At 35.7% G+C, this 10362-nt stretch overlaps 1 protein-coding gene across 3 annotated transcripts in view; it reads left to right on the top strand.

Moving 5' to 3' along the window:
- The window catches only part of LOC136845831 (steroid hormone receptor ERR2-like), a 345697-nt gene that overhangs the window by 43602 nt on the left and 291733 nt on the right, over window positions 1–10362 (top strand). The window contains exon 1 of one of the 3 annotated variants that reach the window (XM_067116222.1): window positions 9013–9153. The exons of the other annotated variants lie outside the window; for them this stretch is intronic. The gene's annotated coding sequence lies outside the window, so the exon portion shown is untranslated. Of the gene's footprint in view, window positions 1–9012; window positions 9154–10362 lie in introns of those variants that run through there. 3 annotated transcript variants of the gene reach the window in all.

The following is a 10362-nucleotide window of genomic DNA, read 5'->3' as shown; positions in this document are numbered from 1 at the left end:
TTCTTACTCTTCAGCATTTCTCTCTACGTAGATATCGATTGTTTCTCTAAATAGTTCTGCCACCAAAGTCCCGCTGAGATTTTTTCTAGACACTCTCATTGTATGTCGTGTCCTTCGTTCTTGATTTTCCCATTCAATTCTGTTCTTCTTGTATTCTTGTTTGTTATTATTATCATTACTTGCGGGAGAAATACCCTCTTTTATGCAAAGTTTATGATAAGTAATAGCTACAACAGGGGAGTTCATTTTATATTTTAATTTCTCAATCGTTATTCTTTTTACTGCAGGGCATAAATAATTTAATTTAAGAGACTCCGTTTACAATATCATGTAGTAGGCAAGAAAATATTCACAAAAGTTACGAGTACAATGACTTTTTCCTGTCTTGGAAGGATATAATCACGACTAGGATTTGATTTACGGTGAATTAATTCAGATTTAGATTGCTCCACATTAAGCCGACCTAGTGATAAGATATGGAAGGGATAATAAGCTTAATGTGGACCTCTGGACTGTCAGAACAACAGGGACATATCGGCACGACAAGGTGGTATATACATGAATATGTCAGAAGGTCATGCAGTTACAGGGACTACTGTATTATGTCGTCCGTTAGTTCCCGTGACGGCAGCATGAACTGTGTTGCTGATTGGCTGGCTTGGCCTCGCTCTCAACCGTCTGGTCTAAGCATGGTCTAGGCCGTGCGTCTAAGCGACGGTTGAGTGCAGTTGTAGTACAGTAGTAGTAGTAATTTACTGGCACGTATTTATCAATAGTTCATGACATTTAGAAGGAAGGTACTCCACGGTTTCCTGATTATTTGATCCAAACAAATGATTAGGACATAGACAATTTTTCAGGGTTGTACACACGCACATTTTATATTTTAACTGGGGAGTCTGTCTTTCATCGGCTAATATATATATATATATATATATATATATATATATATATATATATATATATATATATATATATATATATATATATATATAGTTTGTTACATGTGTGGGAGTGTAAAAATCCTGCGACAAAAAAGATGTCAAAAATTAGTTGCTTGCGCAAACATGCATGCTAGCAGAGCAGAATGAGGAAGTCAGCAACATACTTTTGCAGTCACAGTAAAAGATTCGTAAATGGAATATTCAGATAAGTAACGTTAGTAAATCCAAGGGAATTTATAAATGCTTAAGTAGGAAAAGGAAGGTAATTTTCACCACGTTTCAAAAACAACAACGAAAGTAAAACCAAATTATAGCAATGATATAAACATTAGTGGTTGTAATGGCAAGACATTAAGATATTAAGGAACAGTAATTGTGGTACTGGAAGAATCTTATATTTATAGACTACGTAGAAATCACGAATTATGAAATAAACACGATGAGAGAGAGAGAGAGAGAGAGAGAGATGCCAAAACGACGTCCTACTTGCGGGCTGTATCCAACTTGAACCAGATATAACCAGTTACTGAAAACCTTGAGGTGACCTCGTAAAACTGTCTTTTGATAAGGATTATGAAATAAATTTTGGATATAATTTATCATAGATAAGGAGTTTGATCTAAACAAAGAAATCCTTTGCTTACTGACAAAAGATCTCGTCAGCAGCGCGCTATATTTTATAGCACATTTCCATGAAAATTCATAGGAAGAGGACGTCATAGGCCTACATGAAGGATAAGAATTTTTGAATGTGTCTGTTGTCGGTCAACAACGTCCTAATTTCGTTGGTTTCTCAAAGACCTGTAAAGACTGGAATTCCTCAAAGAGCTTTCTGAAGAGTTTGGTTCTTGATGTATGACGTTTCTCAGCGGCAGCCTCTTTTTTCTGGACCCCACATCTCTCTCTCTCTCTCTCTCTCTCTCTCTCTCTCTCTCTCTCTCTCTCTCTCTCTCATAGCCTAGTTCAAAAAACGCAAATACTCTTCTTCACCATATGCGGTTAAGATTAGGTATGGATTCTCTTCTTGCCAAGTTTTCTGTCTACGATTTATGAGGACTTTGCCCTGTTAATTGGCATCGATTCAGGTCATTCATCGCGGTTCCTGGAGAGACTATTGACCTCGCCGAGCATTTTGTTTGAGTGTGTGTGTGTGCGTGTTTGTCTGCTGGCATATTTTACAGTTTTTATTTATGCACAATGGAAAACAGTATTTAGTGTAAAGACATGGTTTAAGTGAGACATAGAGTGCATTCTTTCATTTCGGAATCCTGTAAATAGAATATGAATTCGTTCATCAAGTTAAATGTCCTCATATCACGTAGAGTAAGGAATAAAAAAAGGTTTTTTCCTTAGCAGTTGCCATAAAAAGCCTCTGATGAAGTGGCTAGCAAGTCATGTTTAATTTCATGTCCCAACGGTAGGCAAAAATTAAATTTCATGCGTGTTATAAAAGTCTGAAAAGATGATCTTTTTAAATACATCCAGCACCAGTGGTTCGGCTGCCATGAATATTCAGTATATGAAGAAAAGTATGAAAGATGTAAAAGTGAATATATTATCCTTCAAGGTTTTGTAAAATTCATGTGGGTCTCGCACTAGAAAACATTTTCCCAAAGGAAAACTGAGCATGGGCGATCTTTAAGGCAAGATAGAGAATGGCAATCGGTGTGTAAACTTCGATACAATACAGGTCCTATAAGTAGCTATTGTTGATATTTCTAAGTTAAACGAATCATTCGCCAATTGAAAAGGAAGCAAAACAAACTAGAGATTGTATTTTATCTTGGTTTATGGCACTCAGATAGAGTAATAAAGTAGGTAAAGTCTGAACAGAATCCATTTTAGAGATAAATATCACGTGGTGAGAAGAAGAACTAGCAAAATCCTTCTTTGCCGGGTACAGACCAGATCTCGAAGCAAGCTTCTCTTGAGTGCTTCCTGTTCGGCTCGGGTGACTGGCAGCGATGTAATTGAACTAATATCCTGTTAGAAATGCTACCTTTTTCCTTTTCCCTCCATTTGTTTGTAATATTTTCTGTTCCTCTTTGTTCAATGCATATTTCGTCTTAATTCAGAACTCATATGCATACTCAGCAAGAAAATTCGTCAGTTGTCCGTCGACACCCCTTATGCATTTTAGCCATTAGCTTTCATCTTGCTCATAACTCTAGTTTTTCTAGATATAGACTTTTCTGTCTGTCGTCCAGATATTTCTGGATTAATACAATCTTCACCAACCAATCTTCCTCCACTCTTGCTACATGACCATACCACACCAAAACACCACTAGTGCTGATTATTTTACAAGGCAAGGTACTTGAATACCCTACATCTTTAACAATAAATACAACTTATGTGAAGGACGAAATACTTTGGTAATGCAATGACACCTAAGACAATGGACAGTATGATCCTTTTTTCGGATAACTTTTACGATGGAGTTTTGCTTATTTAGATAAATTAACAATTAGGTGCAATTGTGCAAACGGTGATTACCATGGTTTTGTTACTTAAGTAGACTACACACAGTGCAATTATTTTAAGTAAGCAGGGACTAGAAGACGTCCCTGTAGCACAGTAAAACTAGCTTACAATAAATAACATGGGTCACAATCGTTGATAGAGCAATTGTCTCTGAACGCATAACAGGACAGCATTAGTAAGTTCTTAGCAGCAAAGGATAGTCTTTGAGGATGAACCGCACTGAGGGCAATCGCTGAAGGTCACTGCGAGCCTCAGTGAATTTGTAAGTCAGTGAATTTTGGCTTGTGCATATTGTGGTTATGACAAGGAAGCTGATAGCGGAATTAACTGCACACTAGAGGTCTTAGGGGCATTGCTGAACCAAAACTAAGTACTTCAGAGGGTTTCATTCCTCTGTTATGAAAGGGGGCAAACTGTTGCCAAAGAAGAGCTCTCTCTCCTGCTGTTTGTTCACTGACGATTCTGGTGGCTACCAAGGCAAGAGGGATGTACGCCGTGCCTTTGGGTGACACCAAAATAATGACCTAATCTTTGTTAATGACATTTCCAGGTTAGCTGGAATTTCTCATCTGGATTCTGCAGGTAATGTTACCCTATCAGGAAGAACTGTCTTTGTTTCTGGGGAAAATGAGCTTTTCTGTGTTGACAACGAAGTGAAGAATGTGAGTAATTAAGGTTACAAAGAGACTTTAAAGGATATCTAGTCTGTTGTCAGTTTAGCTCAATAGTAGTAGTATGACGATGAACAGAAGTCACGACAGTTCTTAATAGGAGAGAGAGAGAGAGATTATTATTATTATTATTATCATCATTAAAGTAGTTTAACCAGACCACTGAGCTGACTCTCAGCTCTCATAGGGCTGGCCGGAGAGAGAGAGAGAGAGAGAGAGAGAGAGAGAGAGAGAGAGAGAGAGAGAGAGAGAGAGAGAGAGAAGTTAAAGCAACGATTAAGGTACTGTCATCCTACCGACATATAATTTCATACGTTATTGGTATATAAAAATAATTGATAAAGCAATTTATAATCATATCCAAATTAGGCCTAGCTTAAAGTTTCCTTGTGAACGGTGTCATTATTCATAGCGTCATTATTCACTGAAAGTAGAGATAAGTATAAATTAAAGAAATCAGTCAGCTCCTGACAATATTTATCAATTTTTCTACTGACAAGAAGCCCTCATGTTTAGACTTTCAGTTGTCTATCCCGGGATCAACTTAGCTCAAAATTTGCCTGTTTATAAGCCTGAAAAATGAAGGTGGCACCTTAGTCCGAATTTTGGGACGGTACGAAATGCCCCGGGGTCCAGAACTCTCTTTTGTTGCCGTTATTTTTAACGATATGGGTTAACTAGAACAACAGCAAGGTTCAATAAGGCAACATGATTTATTTTTTAAAGGGCTGCACTATGAAATGTTTAGCACATGATATGAATAATAAGAATTTTCTCTTTTTATTAGCTGAAATGGTCACAGAGAGTTCAAGGCTATTAAAATTGTCATTAATTCGGTAAAGATTATCGGGTTATAGTTTTTTATCATATGTGTGTGTATCTGTCTATCTATCTGTATATATTTGTATATATGGACCTATATCTCTATCTATCTATCTGTCAATCTATATATACACACACATATATGTACATATATATTATATATACCGTATATATATGTATGTATGTATGTATGTATATCACACATTACCACAGCTGCATCTATAACGTGCCTCTTATTTTTCACCTGCGGTAATGTGTGATAAATGAGTCACGTACAAAAGTGCTTATAATCATATAATAATGTATGTATGTATATATAAATATATATATATATATATATATATATATATATATATATATATATATATGTGTGTGTGTGTGTGTGTGTGTGTGTGTGTGTGTGTGTGTGTGTGTGTGTGTGAAATTCCGCCATATTCACCGTGACATTTTATATTCACAATTATAAAGCCACAAATATCGTTTAATATCCAGTTTACTATACTTCGGGAATAACTTACACCCAAGGTGAATTATAATTGGTAAGTGCTTTGTCACCAGTGAGATTTGAAATGCTGCCTTGTTTAGAAACAACGATGCACAGTGACTTTTGACCACTGAGCCATCAAGAGAATTGGAATTGAATTGAATTGGATATTAAACGATAGCTGTAACTTAATATTTATGTATATATACATATGTGTATGTGTGTTTATTGTTTTATGTATAAGCATCGGGTAGATGTTTTTAACATGCACCATAAACACATATAGGCTTACGTGTGTGCATCTAAGCGCGTTTATATGTGTTTGGACGAATGCTGATTTGACCGATCATTTTAAGTTAAGTATACCTTAGTTTTACGAGACCATTGAGCTGATTAACAGCTCTCCTAGGGCTGGCCCGAAGGATTAGACTTATTTTTACGTGGCTAAGAACCAATTGGTTACCTAGCAACGGGACCTACAACTTATTGTGGAATCCGAACCACATTATAGCGAGAAATTAATTTCTATCACCAGAAATAAATTCTTCTAATTCCTCATTAGCCGGCCAGAGAATCGATCTCGGGGTTAGCGACCGATCATTAAACCCGTTCGTTTCTTCGTCGTCATTTTATCTATATATCATTTCGCCTCCGACAGAGGACCCTCTAAAAATTGTGGCGGGACCTGGCAAGATATAACACGAGGTATGCAAAATAAAAAAAAGTAAAACTTTATCCGTTCCAACCGAATGTTGTGAGAGTGTTAAAGGACCATGACCCAGCAAGCATTGATTTCCTGCCATGCACACACGCGCTTCCAGCTGCTGCCTTCGCGAATGTCAGACTTAAAAAACAAAAATTCAAATGCTCCTTTTTCTTTTTAAATTTTATCTGTTTGTTTTTGGGATGGATCGACTGATGTAACAAAACAGATTAGGATAGTTCTCCTTGAACTTTCTTCATGCCTATGGTAGTGTTTCGTTCTCGCGTTTGTCCTTTCCCCAAGAAAAATGGTAAAACAAGTAAAAAGAGAGTTTTATGTACAGTGCTGTACGAAACTCTCAGCCGCGGCCCATAAAACTTTCAGCCACTGCCTGGTGGTGGCATGTGTCGTTGGCACCTATAGCGGTGCTAGAAGCACGATCATAGCTAATTTTAACCTTAAATTAAATAAAAATTACTGAGGCTAGAGCGCTGCAATTTGATATGTTTGATGATTGGATGGTAGATGATCAACATACCAATTTGCAGCCCTCTTGCCTCAGCAGTTTTTAAGATCTGAGGGCGGACAGAAAAAGTGCAGACGGACAGACAAATAGCAATCTCAATAGTTTTCTTTTACAGAAAACTAAAAAGAAAAGTCAAATATTACGGAAATCCACGTCAAGCCTCGTGCACCTTTGAAGTAGAGTGGTAAAAAATCTAAACACGAACGTCAATTGATCTGAACACATTTAATTTCTCTAAGTTCCATTTTGCAAAGCTTTCTTTTGTGTTCTCTTAGCACAGAAATTTCAGTGTTATTCTAATATGTTATTGAGCGTTAATGTTACACCATTGCTTTAAAAGACATTGCTTGTCTTTTAAAGCTCACGCAATATAGGTCATTATTACTTATAAAAAACGATAAAAAATTATTGCCTTATTATGCTAGCTTCAGCTGAATAGAATGCTTTTATTTTAGAAAAATTAAACCGGAGCTAAGAGGAGAAATGAAAACAAGAAATAAATAAAATAAGTAAGAGTATGAAAAATAAGCAAACAAATTAATAAAAATATTGAAACTTTGAAACAGTAGATCATCAACCTTTCGTATCACTGCCATGAAGATACTTACGTCTCTGTTGACTGGTCAGAGACCAGTGGTCCACGCAAGGGATTTTATTAGCCCCTTCAACATCTTATTACATCGAGTAAATCGATAGCCTTTGGAGGATAAGGTAATTCATCCCTCCAATATGCCATAAATCCCTTGCTTGTTACTGCAAAACCTTACTATTAGCCATATAGCTACATCTATAACCTGTCTTATCATATAAATTCTATGACTTCAAGAATTCTATAGCTCATATACTGCAATAATGACATTGGGTGAAGTTGCTTTACGCAATACTAATGCTAAATGTGGCATATCTTTGTCAGAGGTTGCGCAGTTAAGTCTAGTTATATTTACTGTTAAGTGTTTAAGAGGCGGAAATTCCAATGACGTCACGCATCAGGTTTCAGCAAAGGCTGAAAAATACGCTCTGGTGTTTTTTTTTTCGGATTACACTTTACAGCCACTTTTGTTTTTGTCACAGTTTTAGAGGCCATGAAGTTGCAGTTATGCGAGTTCAGTAATTCTGGGAGATTAAGTTAACTTTATTTTTAGTTTTATTTCATACAGTCGATATATTATATATATATATATATATATATATATATATATATATATATATATATATATACATACATACTATATACATGTGTATGTATAATGTGTTATATGAATATATATATATATGTATATGTATATATATATATATATATATATATATATATATATATATACTGTTCTGCCAAGGACTAAATGTAGTGTACCAAGTAACAAAAAAACGTGAAGAGATGTTATAAGGATGAGAAAAACAGTCATAGAAAGAAAATTCTAACGCATCCAGTGCGAGTAATATCATCTTACACAGAGAGAATGATGAATGAGGTGGCTTGACAGCATTCAGAATCTCTCCCTAAGCTCACGTCAACTATGGTTGAAAAAGGGCCCATGCAAAAGAGACAGCGAGGTCACCTTCTAGAAGAGCGGAAGAGATATAAAAAATCGATAAGAACGAGGCCATTAATCTTTTCTGTGCACACATATTTATATGTATGTATATATATATATATATATATATATATATATATATATATATATATATATATATATATATATATATATATATATATATATACACACACACACACACACACATATATTTAATCTTATTTTCCAGCGTTAAGCAGTTATCCCAGAACTAAAGCTACAGAGGAAACTGTCACTGCCACATTCATGCGTTTACTTTTAAGTAAATCAAGGACTCGGTACTTTCGCATTTGATTCACTGGGTGCTCAGTCCTCAGCTTTCTATCTTTCCAACAGGTTTTCCTTTTCTGATTGGTGGAAAATATATACTGATACTGTTTACAGTACAATTTATATAAGTAATACATTATTTTCTGTGAAACTTTGGAAAGTTAATAAACCAGGCACTAAGGGACACTTTCTTGGAGCATGTTTTACTGAAGGAACTCCTAGGCTCTCCCTTTTTTTTCGTATTAACGTCATATCTAAAAATTTTGAGGAAATACGGTTATTATTATATTTATGCACACACACGCATATATACTGTATATACACTTTAATTAATGTGTAGGCTATTGTGTAAGTAATCAGGTTGGTTGTTCAAGATGAAGCTGCCCATATGCCAGCACGGACTCTTCAGTACTAAATTTTTGGTTACTGTTTTATATGTATTTCTAAACCTGAATCCATCGGTATTTCGTTTAAATTCCAAAAAGATTTGGTTGGTTTATGGTATTTGGTAACCCTACTCATTCATTGACCCAAATTGTCCAGAACCGTGTGTAAACAACAACGGACGTTCAATGTATTTGTAAGAATTGTGTAGTGATTTCCTCCAAGTGTTTTTGTATTATTATCGTGTTGTGATTTTCTCTGGAATATTAAAATTGCATCGAGAGACTAAAGGGGGTAATTATGATTGTGTATTTTACAAGTTGAGGGAGCTATATGTTTTATAATAATGTACAGAAGACACTAGGCTAGGCCCAATGGGTAGTGGTTTAGTGTAGCCTAGGAGATTGACAAAAAAAAAAAAATCTTACACGCCCAGCACAGGTTGCTAAGATGAATGCAAAGATTTACTTTATTAAAAGGCAGAATAAGGTATTTTACAGTGGGGAAAGATGCCGATATTGAATAATTTCAAATTAAACTAGGTACTTATAACAAAATGTAAAATTGGCCTAACAGAGTATAACCGTTTAGATGCCTCATAGGACTGTAGACTAGCCTACAAGCCTTGCTGACGCCGGGTTATTGTGAAATCGAGTATAAACAAGCGCAAGCAGTAGGACCTAGTGAAGGACAGCTCACAGTAATACCAACTTGACAAAATGTTGCTAACTCGTATGCCTAATCTAAGCGTAGTACTTATTTAACATAAAAGAAGAAACCTAACCTGAGGAAACCTAGGCCAACCTACAGGTAATGAATGTGAGGCTAGGTTCAAATTTCATTTTCTTGGCCTGTTCTGGTTTATCAGATTTAACCTTTTAGAAAATGGTACTTATGCCCATTTTATCATTATATATTCCTTTTATGCCAGTGGATAAATATGTATAAAGTAATACTCAGAATGGAAGTATTCATATATAAAGCCTATCCAAATTCTGGAACACTTCTGCTGCTCTTGCTCGTGCATGGACAGTATGCTACTTTGGACTGAGATGAACATCAGATTTTAGGAGTTGGGATAGACTTAGGCGTATATACATAATTAAGGTGAGTCATATTTCAAAGAACATCAATCTCCATAGCATTCACATTTATATATATTGTTACGTGTGGCCTTTGGCTGATGAGTTTATCAATTAATTAATGTAAGTTATGTAGCCCTGCTTTGCCAATAACACATGTAACCTGTCAATTAAAGCTAAAGCTAACCTCAAAGACAGACAATTACTTAATTGAATTACGTCCCCAGTTGGGAAACTACATATGGGATAATGGATTACTCTGTAACAAATAGATTACATCAAACCCCTTTACTTCCCATTTAGTTTTGACAAAGAAAGAATGTGCGGTGATAGCGAGGAAATTACATGAACTTTTGCCAACGTCGGACACAGTCGATTTTCCCTGCTCCTGTAAAAAATATAACACAACGAATGTCTGTAC

The sequence above is a fragment of the Macrobrachium rosenbergii genome, chromosome 14 (genome assembly GCF_040412425.1).
Source record: "Macrobrachium rosenbergii isolate ZJJX-2024 chromosome 14, ASM4041242v1, whole genome shotgun sequence".
NCBI classification, from domain to species: Eukaryota; Metazoa; Arthropoda; class Malacostraca; order Decapoda; family Palaemonidae; genus Macrobrachium; species Macrobrachium rosenbergii.
This window is presented reverse-complemented; position numbering and strand designations above follow the sequence as displayed.